The sequence below is a fragment of the Diceros bicornis genome, chromosome 16, assembly GCF_020826845.1.
Source record: "Diceros bicornis minor isolate mBicDic1 chromosome 16, mDicBic1.mat.cur, whole genome shotgun sequence".
In the NCBI taxonomy this organism is placed as follows: domain Eukaryota; kingdom Metazoa; phylum Chordata; class Mammalia; order Perissodactyla; family Rhinocerotidae; genus Diceros; species Diceros bicornis.
The window spans coordinates 18,176,946-18,202,251 of record NC_080755.1 but is presented as its reverse complement, the minus strand read 5'-3'; the positions used below and the strand labels follow the sequence as shown (position 1 = coordinate 18,202,251).

Genomic DNA, 25,306 nt, shown 5'->3' with positions numbered 1-25,306 from the left:
GATTCTCTGCCCCTTTGTCTCGCTCTTCTCCTTCCGGGACACCTATAACAAGGATGTTAGTGCGCTTGATGTTGTCCCAGAGGTCCCTTAGACTGTCCTCACTCTTTTTAATTCTTTTCTCTTTTACCTGTTCACCTTGGGTAATTTCTTCTAGTCTTTCGTCCAGCTCACAGATCTGTTCTTCTGTATCCTCTACTTGGCTTTTGAGTCCCTCTAGTGAATTTTTCATTTCCAGTATTGTATTCTTCATTTCTCACTGGTTCTTTTTATATCTTCCATTTCTTTGTTGACATTCTCACTGAGTTCATCTATTCTTCTCCCCAGATCAGTGAGCATCCTTAACACTCTTAGTTTGAACTCTCTGTCGGGTAGGTTGCTCATTTCTGTTTCACTTAGTTCCTTTTCTGGGGTTTTGTCCTGTTCCCTTACTTGGAATGTATTCCTTCACCTCCTCATTTTGCCTCTTTCTCTGTGCTTGTGTCTACATATTAGGTAGGTCAGCTATGTCTCCTGCTCTTGGATACGTGACCTTATGTAAGTGATGCCTTAGGAGGTTTCCAGTGTGCTTCCCTCTGTTCTCAATGTTCCAGGGGTGACCCCTATGTGGGCTACGTGTGCCCTTCTGTTGTGGCCTGTTTGCTCTCCCTGTAGGCTCCCAGGGAGGCTGAGTTATGCTGCTGGCCAGCTGTTGTAATGCTCAGCTGCTTGTAGTTGTTGTGGGCCCTTCAGTCTCTTTTTCAGGTGTGGGGAGCCCCAGCACAGTTGGCTTCAAGTTCTAATACCACAGTTGTGTTGCAGTATTTCTTTTAAGTGAGTAGGCCCCCAGCGTGGCAGGTTGTTAGGCTCAGGGCCTTACAATTGTTATAAGCCTCCAGCCTTTAGGTCTCTTGTCAGCTCTCTGAGGATTGCAGCTGGGTGGGGCTGGCCTCAGGCACAGGAGCACTCCATTGTTTCAAGCTTTGGAAGGTGGGTCAAACTCCCATATGGGTCTTTGAGAAGCACAAGCCTTCTGCAGCTGACAAGCCCTGCCGCCCACAGGTCCATACACACAGTCAACACAGTCCTGCCCCATGTGCGCAACCCGACCTCCCGAAGCACACCCAGTCTCTCCACGGCGGGAGCCCCACACACTCCACCACTGCCCCACACTCTCTACCAGCTCCTTGTGCACACCCTGCCCCACTGAAGTTGGCTCAGTTGCCAGGCTGCAGAGAATCCAGTCACCAATCTATGCAGGCCCACAAGTTGCCTGAGGGCTTGTTGTTGGGTGGGGCCAGTCTCTAGGGTGGGTTGCCTACCCTGGCTGAGCTGGATTAAATGAGTGCTCTAGTGGGTGGGGCAGACCCTGGACTAGCAGGCCTCAGGGAGAACTCCAATGGTGTCTCTGTCAGCACGCCCACACCAGGCCACAACAATGGCCGCCGCCAATGTCCCAGTCCCTGGAGAGGTCTCACCTCTCACCGAGATGCACTCAGGGCCTATTAGGTGAGTTTCTTTTCACCAAAGCACTGTGCACCTTTCTTTCTGGTGATTTTCGGTTGCTTTCTGAAACGGGTGAGTTTGTGCATGGACCCTTTAAGAGCCGGTTTTAATTTCTTCATGAACCAGCTTTTCTGGGGGTACTCCCCAATGTTTTAGTAGCAGGCAAAGTCAGATATTATGCCACTCGTCTGGATTGTGCTGGGTCCATAAAATGCCCACAGCGGGGGCGCTCCCCGGCTCAGGGCCCCGCTCCTCCAGGGAGGGCTGCGTACCTTTGGGCTGCTCCCGGGCTGCCTTGAGGCGCTGCGGCTTGTGAAGGCAGCGTTTTTCCTCTCCAGAAGGGAGTTTCTGCCTTTTCCACCTCAATTAGGATTGTCCATTGCTGCAAGAGTTCCTCTTATCCAGTTTTCAGTTCTGTGTCAAGGGTAATTTTTCCACGAGTAGTTGTAAATTGGCTGTGTCCACGGGAGGAGGTGAGTTCAGAGTCTGCTTACGCGCCATCTTGACTTCTCTCTTGAGTATCAACATTGATTCTCCTTTCTATCTCACACTCCTCATTCAATCACCTAGTTTAGTTGATGGTCCTATTTAACTATATCTCAAATATATCCACTTTAGGTCTCCACTGGCCATTCCCTAGTTGAGGCCATCAACATCTCCTGACTGTTTTCCTGATCTATCATCATCATCAGAACCTCCTGGTTTTTCATGTTCACTCTCATTCATCTCAAATCCACAAACTCCAAAGTCACCAGATAAAGTTTCATGAGATTAACCTAATTGAATCTTTTTAGCTGTTAACCATCCCTTTCAGTATAAATCCCACGCTCTTTAATCGAATATGGAAAGGCTTTACAAATCTCTGCCCCACCTGATCGATCTTCATCTCTTGACATTCACTTTATTATATCCTCAAACCACACTGTGCAGTGGTCATCTCTTGATTTTGGCATGATTTTGTATACTTGCATACAACAAATATTTTTAAGTGCATTATTTAGTTTTATGATTTACAAAGTTATGTTGAGTCTTTTTTCAGGAAAAATAACACAAAAACATTGCTGCCTCCACTTTGAAGACCATATGGAATTATCAAAGGAAGAGTGCAGAAAGTATTCTGTCTCATCATCTGATTACAAGAGCTGACTTAGAATGCAGAACACTTAAATTCTGTGATAACTTACAAAAATACCAACAAGGATCTGCCAATAATTCCAAAAATGAAACAAAGGAGATTATAAGTACAATAGGACTAGCTCAAAACTGAAATAATTAGGTACAGAACATAAAGTATGTGGGATAATAGCTTACGAGAAACATAACAACTCAGGAATATTTCCAGATAAACTTAATATTCAAGTGACACTAGAGTAGGGGTTTAATTCCAATTCATTGCTTGGTTTAGGAAGAAGATATCTTCTAAAGCATAGATATAGTCCCTTTATTTTACTTGCTTCAGAACCTTTAGTGAGACCATGCCAACCATGGATTGCCACTCACAGTACATTTCTAAAATGTAACCTATCAGTGGATAGGGATCAGTGTTCCTGGAACATGTCATATTCTCCCTCACTTCCTACTGTGTTGTACACTATTTTCTTTCTTTAAATATTGTTCCCTATTGTTACACTCTTTTCTGTAGGTAAATTCTACCCATCCTTCAGGTCATGGAGCCTCCAGAAAGGCTACTCTGAAGTCTTAGCACTTGGTCAGATTCCTCTCCTGAGTCTTGTCCTATGGCTGCACTTCTCACCTGACTTGCAGTCACCTCATTTCTTGTATTTGCCCTTATTATACAGTCATTTCTGTAACGTGAGGGACCTTGACTGATTCATTTATATTCCCATAAGCTAGCAGAGTGCCTGCCTCTTGAGAGCTCAAAATGCATTTGTAATCACATTTAATACTTTTAAAAGTGGAAGCCAAGAATCAGTGATAAAAATCTTCTGCTTTCTTATAGAACAATTTTCTTAATGTTTCCTATTTTCAATAATTTTCTCTAGCCAATGCTAATAAATACTCTATTTGAAAATTAAGTCTAGTGACATCTGTTTCAATAATGTGCTTAGTGCCCTCAGAGACTGTCAGCAAAGTCCTCTCTCATTATGAAGATCCTTTCCTAATTTGAGTACCACTGTTTTTATTATTTTGTTTTTGCTTTCCTTATTCAATATTTCTCTTTTCCTAATTTCCTTTTAATTTTATTTCTTTATCATCTTGTCATCACCAAAATATCTATTTTCTTTTTGCACTTGTTTTCAGGGTGAAGAGAAATGATCTTGTTAGCACATCTCAGGTGCCTGACAGCAGAGTCACTCTCCCCAGTAATAACGCTGATAGCCCTGGGCCAGTCATTATCAGATATGATGATGCTGAAGTTTTATGTACAAGACCATGATAGTAGTTTATCACTCAGAAAAAACTGATGAAAGTTTTTAGACAATTAAAAAATCTGTTAAGCTTCTGGATACTTCTTAGAGCTTTCATAGTCATAATTATTTGCCTAAAAGTTACTGCCAAAAAACCCCATATTTTATTATAATTTACTAAAGTTATCTTAAAATGAGATTTTATTCTGGTTTTACAAAGAAAAACAGAAGCAAAACTGGTGATCCAACTGGCCATAGTGTGATAAAAGTACAAAGTATGAGGAAATACAACTTGAAATGAGAAAAGAAAAAAGTAAGATGTTTTCTTGCCTTTAAGGAGTTTCCAGTACTCTGGAGAAAATGGACACATAAGCTAGAAATTATCAGAGTATATTCACATGTGCCATAATAAAGATGGACATGGCTTGGAGGTTCAGAGCACAAGGATAGTCCTAGACACCAAGATCTGTATTCTCATTCTGTCAATAGTTTAGTGTTATAGCCTCACGTAAATTAATTAATCTTTCTAAGCCTTTGTTTCCTCATCTGTAAAACTGTTATTAATAAACTTTACCTCACAAGAAATTTTTGAGGATTAAATGAGACAATACACGTGCCCGCTGTATAGCAAATATTAAATGCATGATAACTATTATTATAATTTACAAAGGAGTAGGAGAATACATAGTAGTTCTTGTCCTGGAAAGGACAACTGAGGCACAAGAGTAGGCACAAGAAGAGGCCAAGAGTAGGCCACAAGGGATATCCTTGGGGTATTTGGAAGGCAGAAAGTAAGCAGCAACACTTTGCAGTTCACATATGTTGTTACAGATCTGCTGACTCACCTCGTTGGTGTGAAGCAGTAGCTGACTCTGCAATTGTTCCCCCTTTCTCTGGAACCTCCTCTTGCTTTCTGACTCCTGTGCTACATGTCTATGCTTAGCTTCATGACAAAGGGAATGGCTTTTGCAGGGTACCCTCGTAACCAAGGCCAGAGACAACAAGACATAGATTCAGTCTGTCCATGTGGGTTTCCAGCTCATGCTTGTGGATTCTATCCTGCTTTTGGTCTTCCTCGTTTGCATCCATGCTCCTTTTGACTGCCAGCCCTATCACCTTCAAGATCTAGCACTATATGTGGAGACACCAGTCTTATAGAGACTGCTTAACAAGCTTCCACAATTGTGTGGGCCAATCCCACACACACACACCCGTACACAAACATGCCCTCTCACCTACTGGTTCTGCTTCTCTGATTGATCACTGACTGATATATGTTCTGTTCTACTGATGTTCCAGTTTTTCTTTGTGGGGCACTACCCTATGGCCCCATCATCCATTGAATACATACATCATTCCCAGAACAAAAGTGTGAAAATTTCCCCATAAGTGTCTCCAAATACAGTAGCAGATTTCTGACTGCATGATGTTTATTTAGATTTTCATTATCATTTCATGTAATTATTAATCTATAAGATAAATGAAAATATAAATGTATGAATGAAATCTTTGAAAATAGAGCTGAACGACTGGTTGAAGTCATTTCTTCAAAAGCAAGATTACAGTATTTGTATTTCTACCATAACAAACATTGGATGACATTGAAGGGGCAAACCATTTATAAGACTGTTTATTCTGGAGGACAGTCCATGTGTCTCCTAATCATTTTTGTAAACCTTACAAGATTTTACAAATTAACAAAAAAGAAAGGATCAAAACAGGATACGATGGAAATAGCTGTTAATAATACTTATATCAAGACTTTTCTGCTTCTATTAGGAGGGACTTTGACATTTAAAAAGATCAGAGTCTGAAACAAAAGAAAAATTCAGTATCTTTCAGAAATACATGCTTCATGTGAAGAAACTATTCTTGGTTCTCATTATTTTCTTTTTCTCCCACTCATGATTTTCTGCACTGCACTGGTGTCCATGGTAACATCCATAGCTAACGAGTAGATTACTACCAATGTCCTGCCATTGCCAATCACTATTTTCTTGAAGTCAAAGCAAATTCTAATTTCAGTATTTTTCTCATCTCCTCTCTGATAAACAAGATCTGAATCTATACCAAGAATGCATAGCATCAACACATGACTGTCTGTTGCCTTGTCTATTTTACCGCATTGGAAAGTTTTGTCAAGATGATAACATTTATTCATAAATACTTGGACAGATTGAAAACCTCCCTATTCTCTTTACATAACGAACATGAAAATAATAGATGAACATATGTCAAATTGTTCATAGAAGGCACTGTGCCTTATGTACCATATTGAGGAGTATTCCTCAATATTTTTTCTATTAAAAACTGTTTATAATATTAGAAGCAACAGACAAGAATAAAACATAATTTAAAAGAATGTAATCATGATTATTTCCAATTAAATACAGACTAGTTTTGGCTCTGTGGAAATAGTGTGAGAAAATTAGGGAGTGCTAGAGCAGTGTTTTCCAGGATCGTTACTTTCCATGATTGATTAATGAAATCAATTTGGTTGGTCATGGTCAGCCTTCATTTATAAGATCAAAGAGAATAGAATAGCATAGAAATAATAGAATAGAATAGAATAAAAAAGACAAATCAGAGTGCATCATGTGTGGTAAGAGTTAATATTTTGTGAAACTTTTAAAATTGAATATAAAATATATTTCTCACTGTTGTCATTGTCCTACACAATTCTAAAGAAATAATATCAAACTTTCTTTTGATTCTGTGAGATTTTGGGCTTTTTTTCAGGTGTATGTTATTATATTTCAACTTCTGTATAGACTATAACGTGTTCACCACCAAAAGTCTAGTTGCCATCCGTCACTATATACATATCGCCCTTTACCCCTTACACCCTTCCCCCACTTCTTTCACCTCTGGTAAAGACCAATCCTTTCTCTGTATCTATGTGTTTGTTTCTTTGTTTATGTTCCACATATGAGTGAAATAATATGCCATTAGTCTTTCCCTGTCTGACTTATTTCACTTGGCATAATATCCTCAAGGTCCATCCACATTGTCACAAATGGCAAAATTTTGTCTTTCCTTATGGCTGAGTAGTATTCCATTGTATGTACATACCACATCTTCTTTATCCATTCATTCTTTGTTGGGTACTTAGGTCGTTTCCAAGTCTTTACTATTTGAATAATGCTGCAATGAACACAGAGGTGCATATGTCTTTTCAAATTAGTATTTTCATTTTCTTTGGATAAATACCCAAAAGTGGACTAGCTGGATCACATGGTAGTTCTATTTATAATTTTTTGAGGAATCTCCATACTGTTTTCCATAGTGGCTGCACCAGTTTACATTCCCATCAGCAGTATATTAGGCTTCCCTTTTCTCCACATCCTCTTAAAAACTTTTTATTTCTTTTTTTTTTTAATAATAGCCATTCTGACAGGAGTGAAGTGATATCTCATTGTGGTTTTGACTTGCATTTCTCTAATAATTAGTGATGTTGAATATCTTTTCTTGTGCCTCTGGCAATCTGTATATCTTCTTTGGAAGAATGTCTGTTCAGATCTTCTGTCCACTTTTTAATCAGGTTGTTTGTTTTTTTATTGTTGAATTGTATGAGTTGTTTATATATTTTGGAAATTAACCCCTTATCAGATATATGATTTGCAATTATCTTCTCCCAATTGGTAGATTGTCTTTTCATTTTGTTGATGGTTTCCTTTGCCATGCAGAAGCATTTTAGTTTGATGTAGTCCCATTTGTTTTTTATTTTGTTTCTCTTGCCTGAGGAGACATGATATTCAAGAAATTCTAGGGCTGATCTCAAAGAGCATACTGACTATGTTTTCTTCTAGGAGTTTTATGATTTCTTACATTCAAGTCTTTAGTCCATTTTGAGTTAATTTTTGTGTATGATGTAAGATAGTAGTCTATTTTCATTCTTTTGCATGTGGCTGTCCGGTATTCCCAACTCCATTTTTTGAAGCAACTGTCCTTTCCCCATTGTTTATTCTTGGCCCATTTGTTGTAAGTTAACTGACCATATATGCGTGGGTTTATTTCTGGGTCCTCTATTCTGTTCCATTGATTTGTGTGTATGTTTTTCTGCCAGTACCATTCTTCGAATCCATGAGGACAGAATATCTTTCCATTTCTCTGTCTTTTCTTGGATTTATTTCAACAGTGTCTTATAGTTTTCAGTGTATAGGTCTTTCACCTCCTTGGCTAAATTTATTCCTAGGTATTTTATTCCTTTTGTTGCAATTTTAGATGGAATTGTATTCTCAACTTCTCTTTCTACTGGTTTGTTGCTAGTGTATAGGAATGCAACTATTTTTTGCATGTTGATTATGTACCCTGCAACTTTACTGTATTTGTTTATTATTTCTAATACTTTTTTGGGTGGATTCATTAGGGTTTTCTATATATAAAATCATGCCATCTGCAAATAGTGACAGTTCTACTTCCTTTCCAATTTTAACTGCCTAATTGCTCTGGCTAGAACTTCCAATACTATGTTGAATATGAATGGTGAGAGTGGGCATCCTTGTCTCATTCCTGTCTTAGAGGGATAGCTTTCAGTTTTTCGCTATTGAGTATATGAGCTGTGAATTTGTCATATATGGCCTTTCTTATGTTGAGGTACTTTCCTTCTATACCCATTTTACTGAGAGTTTTTATTATAAATGGATGTTGGGTCTTGTCAAATGCTTTTTCTGTAACTATTGAGATGAACATATGTTTTTTATTCTTTATTTTGTTAATGTGGCATATCACATTGATTGATTTGCAGATGTTGAACCATCCTTGCATCCCTGGAATAAGTCTCACTTGATCGTGGCATATGATCCTTTTAATGTGTAGTTGTATTTGATTTTCTAATATTTTGTTAAGGATTTTTGCATCTATGTTCATTAGTGATATTGGCCTATAATTTTCTTTTTTTCTGTTGTCCTTGTCTGGTTTTGGTATCAGGGTAAAGTTGACCTTGTGGAATGAGTTAGGAAGCATCATTGATCTTTTCTATTGTCTTTTTACTCTCTATTTCATTTATTTCCTCTCTGATTTTTATTATTTCCTTCCTTCTACTGACTTTGGGCTTCATTTGTTCTTCTTTTTTCTAGCTCTTTTAGATGTAGTGTTAGATCATTTATTTGATATTTTTCTTGTTTTTTAAAGTAGGCTTATATATACTGTCCTCTTAGTTCCACTTTTGCTGCATCCCATAGATGTTAGTATGTTGTGTTTTCATTTTCATTTGTCTTTAGGTATTTTTTTATTTCTTCTTTGATTTCTTTGTTGATCCAATAGTGGTTCAGCAGCATGTTGTTTAGTCTCCATATATTTGTGACTTTTCCAACTTTCTTCTTGTAGATGATTTCTAGTTTCTTAGCATTGTGGTCGAAAAAATGCTTGATCGGATTTCAGTCTTCTTAAATTTATTTAGACTTGTTTAGTTTCCCAACACGCGGTCTATCTTTGAGAATGTTCCACGTGTACTTGAGAAGAATGTGTATTCTGCTGCTTTTGGATAAAATGTTCTAGATATTTCTTTTAAGTCCATCTGGTCTAGTGTTTCATTTAAGACCTCTGTTTCCTTGTTGACTTTCTGTCTGGATGATCTATCCACTGATGTAAATGGGGTATTAAAGTCCCCTACTATTATTGTGTTGCTGTCAAATTCTCCCTTTGGGGCTATTAATAATTGCTCTATATACTTTGGTGCTGTATGTTAGGTGCATGTATATAAATAAATGTTATGTCTTCTTGATGGAGTGTCCCGTTTATCATTATATAAAGTCCATATTTGTCTCTTGTTATCTTTTTTGGCTTGAAGTTTATTTTATCTGGTATAAGTATGGCTACACCCTCTTTCTTTTGGTTGCCACTTGCTTGGAGTATCATCTTCCATCCCTTCACTTTGAACCTATGTTTGCTTTTAGAGCTGAGATGGGTCTCCTGGAGGCAGCATATTGTTGGGTCTTATTTTTTAATCCATTCAGCCACTCAGTATCTTTTGATTGGTGAATTCAATCCATTTACATTTAGAGTGATTATTGATATATGAGGACTTGGTACTGCCATTTTATGTTTTGTCTTCTGGTTGCTCTGTATTTCCATTGTTTCTTTTTCCTTGTGTTACTCTGCCATTTTGGTTTGGTGGTTTCCTGTGATGTGTTTCTGTTTCCTCTTTTTTTATGTTCCATGACTCTGCTCTGAATTTTTGTTTTGTGTTTACCATGAGGTTTGTGTAAAAGTTCTCATAGATGAGAGAGTCCTTGTCTGCTGATAGCATCTTATTTTAATTTGCCTGTGAAGGTTTTTTCCTTTTCTTCTTCCTCTTCTATGTTTTGGTTGTCACAAATTATCCTTTCTTGTATTGTGAATTCTTATGAAATTGAAGTGGTAATACTTATTTTTAATACTTTATTTCCCTTTAACCTTTATGTTGTAATTAAGTATAGACTTTAACCTAGTCTGATATAGAGTTGCAATTTTCTGATTCTGTCTGTGTATTTATCAACATACTCAAAGCTCTGTATAACTTTACCTTTTCATTTCACATAGAAAAACTCTTTTCAAGAGTTCTCGTAAGGCAAGTTTAGTGGTGATGAACTATCTCAGCTTTTATTTGTCTGGGAAAACCTTTATTTCTCTTTCATATCTGAAAGATAACTGCTGGATAGAGTATTCTTGGTTGATAGTTTTTATCTTTCAATACTTTGAATGTATCATTCCACTCTCTCCTGCCCTGTAGAGTACTGCTGAGAAATCTGCCAAAAGCCTAAAGGTGATTCCCTTGCAGGTTATTGTTTTTTCTCCCTGGCTACTCTTGATATTCTTTCTTTGTCATTGACTTTTGATAGTTAATATAATGTGTCTTGAAGAAGGTCTTCTTGCATTGATATATTGAGAATTAGGTGTTCTATTAGCTTCATGTACTTGTATATCTAGTTCTTTCCCCAGTTTAGGAAGTTCTCAGCTATTATTTTTTTAATAAGCTTTCTGCCTCCTTCTCCCTCTCTTCTCCTTCTGGGATACCCATTATCCTTATGTTGCTTTTCTAATTGAGTTGGATATTTCTCCTAGAGTTTCTTCATTTTTTTTTTTAAACTTAGTTCTCTCTCTTCTTCCACCTGAATAATTTCTAGATTTCTATCTTCAAATTTTGCTAATTCTCTCTTCCTTATGCTCTGCTCTATTTCCAATGCTTTCTACTTTATTCATCTCATTTATTGAGTTCTTCAGCTGCAGAATTTCTGTTTGGTTCTTTTTTAGAGTTTCAATCTCTTTGTTGAAGTACTCCTTCTGTTCATTAATTTTATTCCTGACCTCATTGAACTGTCTTTTTGTGTTTTCTTGTAGCTTGTTGAGTTTCTTCATGACAGCTATTTTGAATTCTCCATCAGTTAGATTGCAATTGTTTGTGACTTCAAGTTTGGTTTCTGGAGAATTGTCATTTTCTTCTTCCAATTCTGTGTTACCATAATTTTTCATGTTGCTTGATGAATTGCTCCTCTGCTGGCACATTTGTAGTAGCAAACACCTTTCTTATTTGGGTAAGGCTTTGTTTACCTTGATTCTAAGCTGCTTCTGGTTGTATTTGAGAGTCTGCACTCTCCATCCTACACTGCATCTGCCAGAGGTGTTTTCAGTGTCCTGTTGTGTCTCCAAGATTGCTGGTGCCTTACTGCTTCTGGTGTTGCTGTGCTCACGGGTGTCACCACCAGGGTCACTGTGCTGGTGAGCACATGAATTGTTTCCAGAGTTGCCTGGGTAGTGCATTCCCCCACTGCATCAGGGGAAAAGGGAAGATGGAGCTGGAGCAGGGGTCATTGGCTCCTCTGGCACATCCAGGGTTGTTGAGTCTGCAAGCACCACTGCTGTGGGTGGGGAAGCCAGGGTTGTGAGCCCCACTGCAGCTGCAGGGGGGAGTGGGGTCATGGGCTCTGCTGTCACTGTTACCAGGCTCTCTGTAACCTTCAACACTGCTGCAGTTGTGGGGCTGCTGCCACATATGCTGCCTCTTCTGCTCCTCCCAGGTTTTCTGCAGGTGCTGGTACCACTGCTGCCTGGGGCACCGAGTTCATGGGTATCACCTTTGCTGCTGGGTGGGCTGGGGTCACAAACACCACTGCCACCACCACAGGGGGAGGTACTTGGGGAGCCACAGACACTGCCATGATTCCTGGAGCCTCTGGTCACAGGTGCTGGTGCAGTTCCTGGAGCCTCTGGTCTCAGGTGCTGCCAGGGTTCCTGGAGGCTCAGGTTGTAGGTGCCATTGCCACTACAGAGGGAAGGGGAGAGGCTGAGTCAGGAGCGCAACCACAGTTCCTGGAGCCTCTGGTTGTGTGCACCTTGGTTCCTGGGACCTCCATTTACAGGCAGTGCCACATTCCTGGAGGCTCTAGTCACAGGTCCCACCACAGTTCCTGGAGCATCTGGTCTTGGGAGATGCCACTGGTGCTCCCCTGGTTCCACTGCCTCCATGAGGTGCTGTCCACCTTGTTTCAGAAGTATAGATATATGGACCTCTCAGGCATTCCGGTGTGTTGTTCAGGGGATCTTCTGTTGGTCTATGGATGTCCTACTGGTTGTAACTTAGAGGGGAGAGACAAAGGGGGCAACTCACTCCACCATGATGCTGATGTCACTCCAAGATTTTGTTTTAATTTTGTTCTATGACATTATAGTCTGATTACCAACTGGATGTTCATATATTTAGGCTTTTGTCTAATGGCTTACAGATTGAAATCTACATTTCTAAAGAATTTAGATTTCTTCAATATCATAAAACTCCCTGTATTCATTTTATAAGGCTGCCATAACAAATTACCATGAACTACGTGGCTTAAAACAACAGAAATTTATTCTCTCACAGTTCTGAAGTCTAAAAGTTTAAAATCAATATGTTTGGCAGGGCCATATTCTCTCTTCTCACTTCTGGTAGTTGCCAGCAGTCCTTGGTGTTCCTGAGCTTGCCTCTGTGTAACTTCAGTCTCTGTCATAATAGGGCTATCTGATCTGTGTGTCTTCCCAAGGCATCTCCTTACTGCATGAATAAGGGGGAATAAGATCCCTCTTATTTCCTCTCATTCCAAGCTGGCAGGGTTTCTGCTGAGATAGTTGATTGTCTCTATGGGTCATATGCCTAATCTCTTCACCAAGAGATTAACCAGACATACTCTTGGCTCTGTTTCCAGAGCAAGCTATCCAAATAGGCTGAGAATTTTCCCAATCATCAATTCTGGTTCCATTTTGCTTAACAGTTCCTTTCTTGAATTTATCTCTTTCCTCTAGCATTGCACTATAGGCAGCATTGAGAAACCAGGCTGCACCCTCCACACCTTTCTTAGAAATCTCCTCAGCTACATATCCAAGTTTGTCACTTTATGAGTTCTAATTTCCACCCAACAGCAGAAGACAATTTAATCAGGTTCTCTACCACTTTATAGCTAGTATCACCTTTGATCCAGTTTCCAATAACATGTTGTTCATCTTTATTTGAGATCTCACCCAAAGCAACTTTAATGTTCCTATTTCTTGCCATATTCTGTTTATGTTGATATATGTATTCTCTAAGATAAAAGAAGCTTTTTCTGCAGGGGCCGGCCTGGTGGCGCAGCGGTTAAGTACGCACACTCTGCTGCGGTGGCCCGGGGTTTGCAGGTTCGGATCCTGGGAGCGCACCGACACACCGCTTGCTAAGCCATGCTGTGGCGGCATCCCATATAAAATAGAGGAAGACGGGCCAGGATGTTAGCCCAGGGCCAGTCTTCCTCAAGAAAAAAGGGGAGGATTGGCATCAGATGTTAGCTCTGGGCTAGTCCTCCTTGCAAAAAAAAAAAGAATTTTTTTCTGCAGTATTTTCTTTCTGAGCCCTCACTAAAATCACTTTTAACGTCCATATTTCTACCAATAGTCTATTCAAGGATGTAAGTTTTTCTCTAATGCACCACAAAATTCTTCCAGCCCTTACCCCTCACCCAGTTCCAAAGCACTTCTATGTTTTTAGGTGTTTGTTATAGCCACACCCTACTCCTGGTACCAAAATCTGCATTAGTTTCCTAGGGCTTCCATAACAAAGTATTACAAATTGGGTGGCTTAAAACAGCATAAATTTATTCTCTCATGGTCTGGAGGGTGGAAATCCCAAATCAAGGTCTTTGTGGGGTTGGTTCCTCCTGGAGGCTCTGAACGAGAATCTGTTCCATGTTTCTGTCCTAGCTTCTGGTGGTTCCTGGTAATTTTTAGCATTCCTTGGCTTGTGGATCTGTCACTTCAACTTCTGCCTCCACCTTCACATGGTGTGCCCCCACTGTGTCCCTGTGTCTGCATCTCTATTTCCTCTTCTTATAAGGACATCAGTCATATTGGATTAGGGTCCACCTTAATTGAGTATGACCTCAACTTGATTACATCTGCAAAGACCTTATTTCTAAATAAGGTCGCATTCACAGGTATCAGGGTTAAGCCTTCAACAATCTTTTTTGGGTACACAGTTCAATCCACAACATCCCCATGGAACTTTTAACTTCTTCATAATACTTTTCCAGATTCCTCACTATTCATTTTTGTTACCATTTCACTACCATTTTAAAAATGCAGTATTTTGGCTGTAACTTCTGGTTTTACTGTGATCCTTGGATATTTAGATCATGTTTTACTCATCTTGTATCTACCTCAGTACTCAGGATATTGCTATGTACAAAGTAAAAAAAAAAAATCAATAAATATATTGAAATGTATTGAATTGAATTTTATTGACTGTTGTATCTCTATCCAGGAAAGATGATCTAATCTTAAAATGTTATGATGTACTTGGAAAAGGCAACTAATTTGAAGAAGAGAGGATTCTATCTCAAAATACCAAAGTGACCCCTTTAAAATTAGTAATTAAAGAGAACAGGATAGCATCATGGGAAAATAATTTTTGGCAATACTTAAGCTTCTCAGATATTGTTATCATATATAAATAAAATGTCATTAGTGTTATTACTGAAGTCTCTTTAAGCCCTAGAATGTTGTGGTTAAATATATGTATATTCATTTAGCATTCACACACATGATTGGACATGTACTCTAACATCCGTATTCTTCTAGGCCCTGGGAATCCTAGTCAAGACAAAGCAGCGGCTTAACCCAACATGGTAGTTATAGAAGTGGCAAGTAGTCATATTCTAGATATGTTTTAAAGAAAGAGGCAGCATGATCTATTAGTGAATGCAGGTAGAAAGTAATAGAGAGAGAAAAGTCAGGATCACTCCACAGATTTGGGCTTGTATAGCTGAAATAATGAATTTGTTATTATTCTGAGATGGGGAAAACTTGGGGAGAAGACTGTTTTCAGCGAAAAAATTTAGTATTTTTTTAATATGTTAATACTGAGATGCCTAGTAGACATTCAAATGAGGATGTCAAATAACGAGATGGATACAAGTTTGATTTTCAGGAAACAGGGCTAAGCATCTTCAAGAATCACAAGCATATAGATGGTATTATAGCCATGGGAGTGCATGAGATTATTTAGACAAGAGAATGAGTGACATGGATATGAGAGGAGGTCCAAAGACTAAGCCTAGGAGCATCCCCTTAAACAGAGATGATTAGGAAAATAAAGAGAATCCAAAAAGGGGACTAAACAACAATAGTAAGTGAGGTAGGAGGAAAACTAAGAAAGAAAGCACCACGAAGGCCCCCAGTGGGTATTGATGCAATGTGATCTCTGCCCAGTGTTCTGAATGTCAAAGTGAAGAAATTCCATGAAATATGATTCCAAAAGTCAAGTGAAGAATGCTGGATTCAGCTAGAGTAAATGATGCTGATAGTTTAAGAAAAATAAATTCCTAGCATTGGCCATTGGATTTGGTAATTAAGCCAAATCTCTAACCACACCTCAATTAATTTAGAAAAAACATATGTGTTTTCTAAACACATGCAGTAAGAGAATGCAAATTAAAACCACATTGATATATAATTTCTCACTCATCAAATTGGCCAAAATTCCAGAGCTTGACAACAATACTCTGTGTTCTTTAATTTAAAAAATACAAGTTGTTCAATATAGGTACTATGTGATAAGTACTGTATATTCAATTGTATTTATAATATTTTAATTGTTTAAAAAGTGATCTGTATTTCCAGAATGCAAAGCTGGTTCAGTATTAGAAAATCAAGTAATGTAATTCATCACATCAACAGGCTAAAGAAGGAAAATCATATGATCCTATGAATATATGCAAGAGAAGCATTTGACAAAATCCAGCACTACCTGAAGTTGGGGAACTGACTCTACTCATTTTCGAGATCTACTATAAAGATACAGTAACCAAGACAGTGTGGTATTGGCAAAAGAATAGACAAATGGGGCAACGGAACATAATAGAGGCCAGAAATAGACCCTCACAGATATAGTCAACTAAACTTTGACAAAGGAGCAAAGAATTCGGTGGAGAAAGGATAGGCTTTTCAATGAATTGTGCTGTAAGAAATGTATATACACACGCAAAAAAATGAGTCTGGACACAGACCTTTCACCTTTCACAAAAATTAACTCAAAATGGATCAGAGAACTAAAGATAAAAAGCAAAATTATACAACTTCTAGAAGATAACATAGGAGAAAAACTAGATCACCTTGGATTTGGTGATAACTTTTTAGATACATCACCAAAAGCATGATCCAAGAAAGAAAAAAATTGATGAGTTGGACTTCATTGAAATTAAAAAATAATCTGGATGGCTATTATTAAAAAGACAAGAAATAACGAGTGTTTAAGAGGATGTGGAGAAAAGGGAACCCTCGTACACTGCTGGAGGGAATGTAAACTGGTGCAGCTGCTATGGAAAACAGTATGGAGATTCCTCAGAAAATTAAGACTAGAACTACCATATGATCCAGTTATCCCACTTTTGGGTATTTATCCAAAGAACATGGAAACACTAATTTGAAAAGATATATGCACTCGTATGTTCATTACAGCAATATTCACAATAGCCAAGACTTAGAAGCAACCTAAGCGCCCATCAACAGATGAATGGATAAAGAAGATGTGGTATATATACACAATGGAATATTACTCAGCCATAAAAAAGATGAGAGCTTGCCATTTGCAACGACACGGATGGACCTTGAGGGTATTATGCTAAGCAAAATAAGTCAGACAGAGAAAGACAAATACCATATGATTTCATTCATATGTGGAAGATAAAAAAAGAAACACATAGACACAGAAAACAGGTTGGTGGTCACCAGAGAGGAAGGCAGTGGGGGGAAAGGAGAAAAGGAGAAAGGGACACATATGTACAACGACAGATGACAACTAGACTTTTCATGGTGAACACAAAGCAGTCTATACAGAAGTCAAAATATAATGATGTAGACCTAAAATTTACAAACAATGTTATAAACCAATGTGATCTTAATAAAATAAAAACGTAATCTGGAACACAAATGAAAAATGCTAGGGTTTGCTAGAGGTGGGTAGTGGGCACATAGTTTGTTATGTTTTCATTGTACTTTTCTGGATATCTGAAATTTTTAGTAACAAAAATGATTTAAAATCAAAAAAAAGAGAAAATACCGATATTTTCCCTCTATAACATCTGCTGAAAATGTTTTATTTAACTGTGTACATGCCTTTTTTAAAACATATCTTTATCATTACTAAAGCTGTGTTTTGAGAGATCTAATATGGTTATTGTTTGAGATGCAGATTTTTGACCTATGTATGGTATTGGAACTGAAAATTTGACTCAGGACAAAAAGACCCATTTGCATAACACGTAACAGTTCCTTTTCTTTCTTTAATTCTATCTGTGGATGTATATTTGCAGTCTCCACAGATAACTACTTATTTTATTGCTTGTTAAAGTATCTATAAATAGGTTATTTATAATGACATTCAATACTCAAAACCTTGAGATAACACCCCAAGAATAATTAGTAAATGTGCATTAAATTCCTTTACCCACTTTTACTTCTATCTCTTGACCTCTCTAAGCAGCCAAAACGACTGTTGATAGTTTGGGTGGTGTCTTCCTTAAGCACCAACTTTCCAAATAAAGTCATTGAGAAATGATTGCAATATGGAAGACTATATTAGGATTCATATGTAAAGTGATTATACTTTTTCTGAAAGACAATATCGAGGAAATAATCCTTTGTTTTATACTCAGATATAAGATATTACCAGTTAAATCTTTCCAATAGAGACTAGGCTCCTTCAGTTATGAGCCGTGTCCAGGGTATTCAAATACCCCTGGTACCTAGAGTTGTGTTTATGTTAAGTAAATGCTTGTAAATGAATGAATGAGTGAAATAGCATTTGCTTCAGTCAAGCATCTGTATGCATGCAGGTTGTGCACTGCACAACACTTGGAGGTAACATTCACATCATTGACAACATAGAATTGTACGTTGAGTATGTCATTTTTTCTGGTACTTGCCCAGTAAGTGTCGTGTCTTAACAAAATTAGTATATATTATGACAACTTTCTGACAGAAAATGGAAAAATGTTTAAGAAAGGTGCACCTACTGTGGACTATGGCCAGCAATAGCCTTGGTGTTGTGCTACAAACTGAGTTTATTTAAGGTCTGAAACAATTTACCTCCTTGTTGTGAGTTGAAAGCATCCCAGAAGGAATTTTTACCACTTAAGAGAGAAAAATTATGTAAAATACTTAAATAAGCAATATTTAAGCATCAAAATAATGCAAAATTTTAAATATTTAAATATGGGGTCATATTATGAATAACTTGATTATAAGAATAACTTAATAGAATTGATATTTGTTTGTATAAAATAGCTTGAAATGTTGTAGGCAATATTGTCAACAGCAGATTACAGAAGAGTTGTATTTTGCAACAGTAATAGCTTACTTGGCACCTCTATTTTAAAAAAATCACTTTTGGTGAAACTTAATTATGTGTTTTCAGTACATATTACAAATATTAACTTTTGGCTATCTGGCTTATTTCTTCTTTCTGTAAAGCTTATTTTTAAATAATATTTTACTTCAAATAGAATGAATGAGCCTCAGGCAATTTCATGCCTATTTTGTAGCTGTGTAAAGAAGCATATTATTTTGTTATAAGTAAATTTTTGTCATACATATTTTCCACTCAATTGTTAACCAATATATATCTCCTACTTATCTCTTCAGATTATTGACTGTGTTTGAACTCTCCTAAAGAAGGCTTTGACAATCTGTCTAAACCATTTTTTATGACATTGCTTACAAGAAACTACTCTATTTTGACTAGAATATGAAGTGTCTGTAGTGCATTAAGCAAAAAGAGAAAAGAAGCAATTCATTAATAGCTACAAAATCTTTGAAAAGGTAGTTAAATAATTTCACGCTACTTGTACTATTTACATTGCCCTAAATGTTTATCACCAGTTTGAGTGATTCTAGATAAATATATGACACAACGGTAACACAGCTAAGCCAATGTTTCCCAAGAAATGGATTGCGTACCACTGGTAACAAAATATTATTTTAGGTAATTCAGAGACCAACATTGTCTAACAATAATATATTTATATTAATATGTGTGATAGTCTACAAAAACGATCCCCAATTAACCATTCTTTTCTGTTTTCAAGTCACTGTTTAGTCACCTGCCACATAGAATCTAGATGACTTGCTTTAACCAATAGGATGTGGCAGAAGTGATGTTGTGTTATTTCCAGACCTAACCTTAAAGAAGACCTGACCCCTTCAACTTTTTTATCATTTAGGAAGGTCTGGGCCACCAAGTAATAAATCTGGTTTCCCTGATAGAGAGACTATGTGGCAAGACCGCATGGAAAAGCTGTGTGAAAGGGGAGAAGCTCTGGAACCACATGCATAGAGAGAGAGGCCTGACATCCCAGTGTCCAGCTGAGCCCAGAATTCCATCTATCCCTGCTGAGGCACCAGTCACACGAAAAAAGCCATCTTGGAGGTTCCAACCTCAGCACCATCTAACTGGAGCTACAAAGCAGATCCTGAGTGAGACTAGCAGAAGAACCATCCAGCTGATCATCAGTTAACCCTTGAATCATGAGAAATAGTAAAATTGGTTTGTTTTTAAAGACACTAAGTTTTGGGGTGGTTTATTATACTGTAATAGATAACCAAAACAGAAATTGGTATCAGAAGTAGGTAATGCCATAGCAAAAAATGTGGTATTGGTTTTATTAGCAGGTAGCAGGTAGAGACCGGAAGGGCCTGAAGGTGTTGTTAATGAAACCTGGAAAGACAGTATGGAAATCATGATGAGATGCTGGAGGACAGGGAATCCAAGTTATATAATAATAGAAAATTAACAAAACAGATGCCTGAGATAATGTGGAAGATAAAAAAGGCATCTAAGAAACTTAGATGTTAGCTGTGGAGATTTCCAGACAGAAAGTTGAAAGTGCCAACTGACTTATTTTTGTCCCCTTTGATCAAGTATGGGAAGCAGAAAATGAGCTAAAGAACTGTTCAGTTTGCAAACAGAATTTAGATGGAATATAATTGAAACTAGGGCTTGCTAAGTCTGAGAATACAACTGTTTCTCATTCCAAGTATCTCCTGGAAAAAGACTCTCAGAATAATTGGCTTCAGTGCAAAGATCACATCTATGATAAAATGTAGCCTCAAGTAAAGATAGATCAGATCTAGGTTTCATTTGTAAGACCCTTTGTTAAAACCTCAAAAAAAATTTAAGGCAAGGTGTGCAGGTCACCTCATCTAGACAAAAAGGCTTCTAAAAATCTAAGGGTGTTCCTTATAGACCATCCCTGATAGATTATAGGGTGCCTAAGAGAACATCTAAGAATCTTAAGAATGTTGTTCTATAGCAAGCTGACCCATGGCCCAAGTAGACAGGGGCCTGTCTTGAAGAGTTTTGTGCTCATGGCTTCTGTCTAATGGAGATTGTTTAACATAATAAATAGACGGCTTAAAAAGTTTATTTAGGGTCTATAACAGCTCAGATTAAAGGGTAAAGAGGTAGTTCAAGAAGAAAAGAGACCTATAACTCCAAGAACAAAAAGCAGACTGAGAAATTTCCTTAAGCTGCCCACACAGGTCATCTCTCATGGAAAAGGAAGAATGACCTCAGAAATCAGAACCATGAGTCCAGAGGACAGAGCTAAGTGGTTAGAAGAATCACTCCCAGGAAGCAGAACTGGGTCTAAATCGATATCCATTTTCTGCTCCAGAGCCAGGGCAATTGGCAACAGATATCTGTCTGGATTTTAGAATTGCTATGGGCCAGCGTCTGTTATAGGACTTCCTAAATCTTTTTGAATGAATCTTCTCTTTCTGTACTCCTGTTTCTGTCTGATCTTTATTATATTTTGCTAATTTAAAGCCTAAACCTTAAAAACTCTTGGTATCTTCTATTTTTGCACTTTTGTAAGTCCTGAAAGACCATGTAAGAAGTCCAGCTACTCTCCTGAAGAGAACAATGCAGGGAAACTACATGGAGAGACCTCATGGAGAGGGAGAGGCCCCAAAACTACATCAAGAGAGAGAGACCCAGCCATCCCATTGCCACAAGTGAGCCCTGACTTCTGAAACCATCCACATCAGGACACCAGACATGCCAGTGAAGCCATCTTGGACACTCCAGCTCAACCAGCATTAAATGCTGCTACATGGGAGTCCTCAAGTAAGAGCAGAAGATCCATCCAACTGAATCCTAGCCAAACCACAGGATTCTGAAGATAATAGAATGGTGGTTGTTTTAAGATACTACATTTTATAGTGGCTTGTTATGAAGCAATAAAACAATCTGTTTTAGAAACAAATATAACTATTATATGACACCTGTAATCCCCAACATTTTGCTGCTCTAGAGGAAGTGCCCATAGTGGATCCACCCAGACAGTGGATTCACCCTTAAATTTCAGGCCTATCAACTGAATGTGTGAAACCTATGGAAAATGAAACGTCCACTGCAATTTCTTAGAAGGATGCAAAGTATAAAAATGTGGGTTTCTACTGTGGATTATTGAATGTCAAGTTTATAAGCGCATCACTACATTTTTTTCAGCAGTACTTTCAAATCGTCACTTCTGGGGGTTGGCAGTCATTGATTATAAAAAATACTTATAATTATACACAATTGTGAATTGGAGTCAGACCTGTCATTGATATTTTTGTTGGTTTTTATTTTTTATTTTGTTCTTAGTTAATCCCATCATGGATGAATGATTTAAAAAAGAATTTTTAAAGCATGAAGACAGAGTGACAGAAATGTGAGTACTATTACTGCTTAATGATTCAGTCATATGTCTTCAAAGAGTTATGAGCACTACGTAAATAAATTACTTAATGTTTTATAAATATCATCTATAAAAAACTAAAATGTCATTAAAATATAGATAAATAGTTAGCTACGTCAAACTAAAAGCTTCTGCACAGCAAAGGAAAGCACCAACAAAAGGAAAAGGCAACCTACCAAGTGGGAGAAAATATTTGAAAATCATATATCTGGTAAGGAGTCAATATCAAAAATATATAAAGAATTTATACAACTCAATAGCACAAAAACAAATAATCCAATTAAAAAATGGACAGAGGATCTGAACAGACATTTTTCCAAAGAAGACATATAAATGGGCAACAGGTACACGAAAAGATGCCCAACATCACTAATCATCAGGAAAATGCAACTCTAAACCACAGCGAGATGTCACCTCACACCTGTTAGAATGGCTCTTATCAAAAAGACATAAAATGTTGGTGAGGATGTGGAGAAAAGGGAACCCTGGTACACTGTTGGGAATGTGAATTGGTGCAGCCACTATGGAAAACAGTATAGAGGTTCCTCAAAAAATTAGAAATAGAACTACCATATGATTCAGCAATTCCAATTTAGGGTACTTATTCAAAAGAAACAAAAACACTAACTCAAAGAGATATACGCACCCCCACGCTCTTTGCAGCATTATTTATAATAGCCAAGACATGGAAACAACCTAAATGTCCACTGATGGATGAATGGATAAAGAATATGTGCGGGTGTGTGTGTGTGTGTGTGTGTGTGTGTGTGTGTGTGTAAAATATATAATGGAATACTATTCAGCCATAAAAAAGAATGAAATGTTGCCATTTGTGACAACATGAATGGACCTTGAGGGCATTATGATAAGTGAAATAAGTCAGACAGAGAAAGACAAATACTGTATGTTCTCCCTTGTATGTGGAGTCTAAAAAACAAGCAAACCAAAAACCCAAGCTCATAGATATGGAGAACAGAATGGTGGTCACTAGAGGCGGAGGATAGGGCATGGGCAAAATGGGTGAAGGGGATCAAAAGGTCCAACCCTCAGTTAGAAAATAAATAAGTCATGGGGATGCAATGTACAGCATGGTGACTATAGTTAATAATACTGTATTGGATATTTGAAAGTTGCTAAGAGAGTAGATCTTAGAAGTCCTCATGGTAAGAAAAAACTTTTTTATGACTATATGTGGTGACAGATGTTCACTAGACTTATTGTGGTGATCATTTAACAGTATATACAAATATTTAATCATTATGTTGTACATCTGAAACTAGTATGATGCTATATGTCAATTATACCTCAAGAAAAAATTTAAAAATAATAAAATATATAGAAATATTTGACATTTCTTATTTTTATGAACTGGCAATGTAATTTATTCTGTTCCAGTTTGAATAATATATTTAGAGACACAAGTTAAACTAATCAACCTCAAGCATGATTTTGAAGTACTTAAAGAATACCAAGGGTAGGGCCGGCCCCGTGGTTTAGTGGTTATGTGCACGCGCTCTGCTGCTGGCTGCCCGGGTTCGGATCCCGGGTGTGCACCGACGCACCGCTTCTCTGGCCACGCTAAGGCCGTGTCCCACATACAGCAGCTAGAAGGATGTGCAGCTATGACATACAACTATCTACTGGGGCTTTGGGGGGAAAAATAAATAAATAAAATTATTAAAAAAAAAGAATACCAAGGGTAATCTATCAAAATATTTGAAGTTAAGTGTAAAGATATTCAAGTGTGTCCCAATAATGTGTATTGTGACAGGGGACAAATGCTAAAGCTTTGGAATACTTGAGTACGGTGTCACTTTTAAATACAAGGTCTAGAGGTGGTGAAGTGTTGGCAGGATCTTTAATAAATTTGCTGTGAATAAAATGATGAAAATGATGTTTGGGCACAGAACACATAAAATGATTGATAAAGTACTTTCATCAAAAAGTAAAGTTTATTTTAATATTCTAGATATGGCAGAAACCATAAAAATGATTACTATCTTAAGTATGGCAAGGTGTGATTCATTAACAACTGTTTTTCAAATACGAGTGAATAAAGAATTCCATCAAGACATTTTTTTCAGTCAAGCATTGAAAATAGTCATGATTAGAGATGTCTAAACGCATTGACAAATTTGTCCCAAATAGTAACATAGGCTAAATGTGACATATTGGGTTAAGAACTGATACTAAAGATGTCTTTGGTCTTAGGCTAAGAAAACCTGTTTCAGGCATTTAAACTGTTACAGCAAAAGCAAATTATATTCTGTGTTGAATATGTAAGGAATTTTTTGTTCCATCGAGTATACACAATTATTTAGGAAAAGTATTATAAAATCTGTTAAAATTGTCATTTGTATTAAGGGTGGACCTCCAAATTCTTGCCTGTTTGTGAAGAGATGGGGAATGTTTACAAATAACTGCTATTTCTGACTGAAACATGTTGACTTTCACTCAGAAAGTCTTCAGTGTTTTATCGGGTAATTAGACCTTCAAGCGCCTCTGGAAGAAATATTTAATCAGTAAGATTTATATGCAGGAATTTGCAAATTAACTTAATTTTGTACATGTATCTGGTCATTTGAAAAATCTAAATGTGTGTATATTCTTCAGGGTGGGCTAGATTAAGCTGTAGCAATAAACAATCCCCCACATTCTTTGACTTGCAAAACGTGATTACGAGAGCTTCTGAGTTTGGCTAGAACTCTGCTCCACGACGGCGGCCTTCATTTTAGAACCTGATGTAACAGATGGTCACCATTGAAATATTGTGAATCGTCAGGGCAGGGGCAAGGAAATACAAGGAATTGTATGCCGGCTCTTAAAGACTTCCCCCGGGAGGTGCTCCACATCACTCCATTTACCAAAGTCAGTCATCCGGCTGAATTCCAGAGAGCAGTGAAATGCAAGCCTGCCATGAGCCAGGAGGCAGGAGAGCAGAACACTGTGCGCTCCCTAATGACGCCATAGTTTCCTTACAAGCTGAGTTTGCTGAAGTAGGACGCCAAAAAGAATGCGACCACCACATAATTAGAAGTATGCATATATCCTTGATCAGATTGATGTCTTCTTTTTGTCTAAACTGCCTATGAACTTTTTTGAAGAGTTTGCTAAAAAACATTTGGATTATTATAAAAAGGCATTTGAAATATTTGGAAAAATTTCTTAATAAACATTTTTCCTAATCAGAAGATACGGTAAATGGAGAATGAATCCTTTTCTTATAACATGTGGGCA

General features: G+C 37.6%; 1 long non-coding RNA gene across 1 annotated transcript in view; it reads left to right on the top strand.

The window, feature by feature from the left end:
- The window catches only part of LOC131415326 (uncharacterized), a 341,568-nt gene extending 319,532 nt beyond the window's left edge, over positions 1–22,036 (top strand). Inside the window, exon 5 of the long non-coding RNA XR_009222414.1 lies at positions 21,976–22,036. This is a non-coding gene — a long non-coding RNA (uncharacterized LOC131415326). The remainder of the gene's footprint in view (positions 1–21,975) is intronic.
- Positions 22,037–25,306: the final 3,270 nt, after the last annotated feature.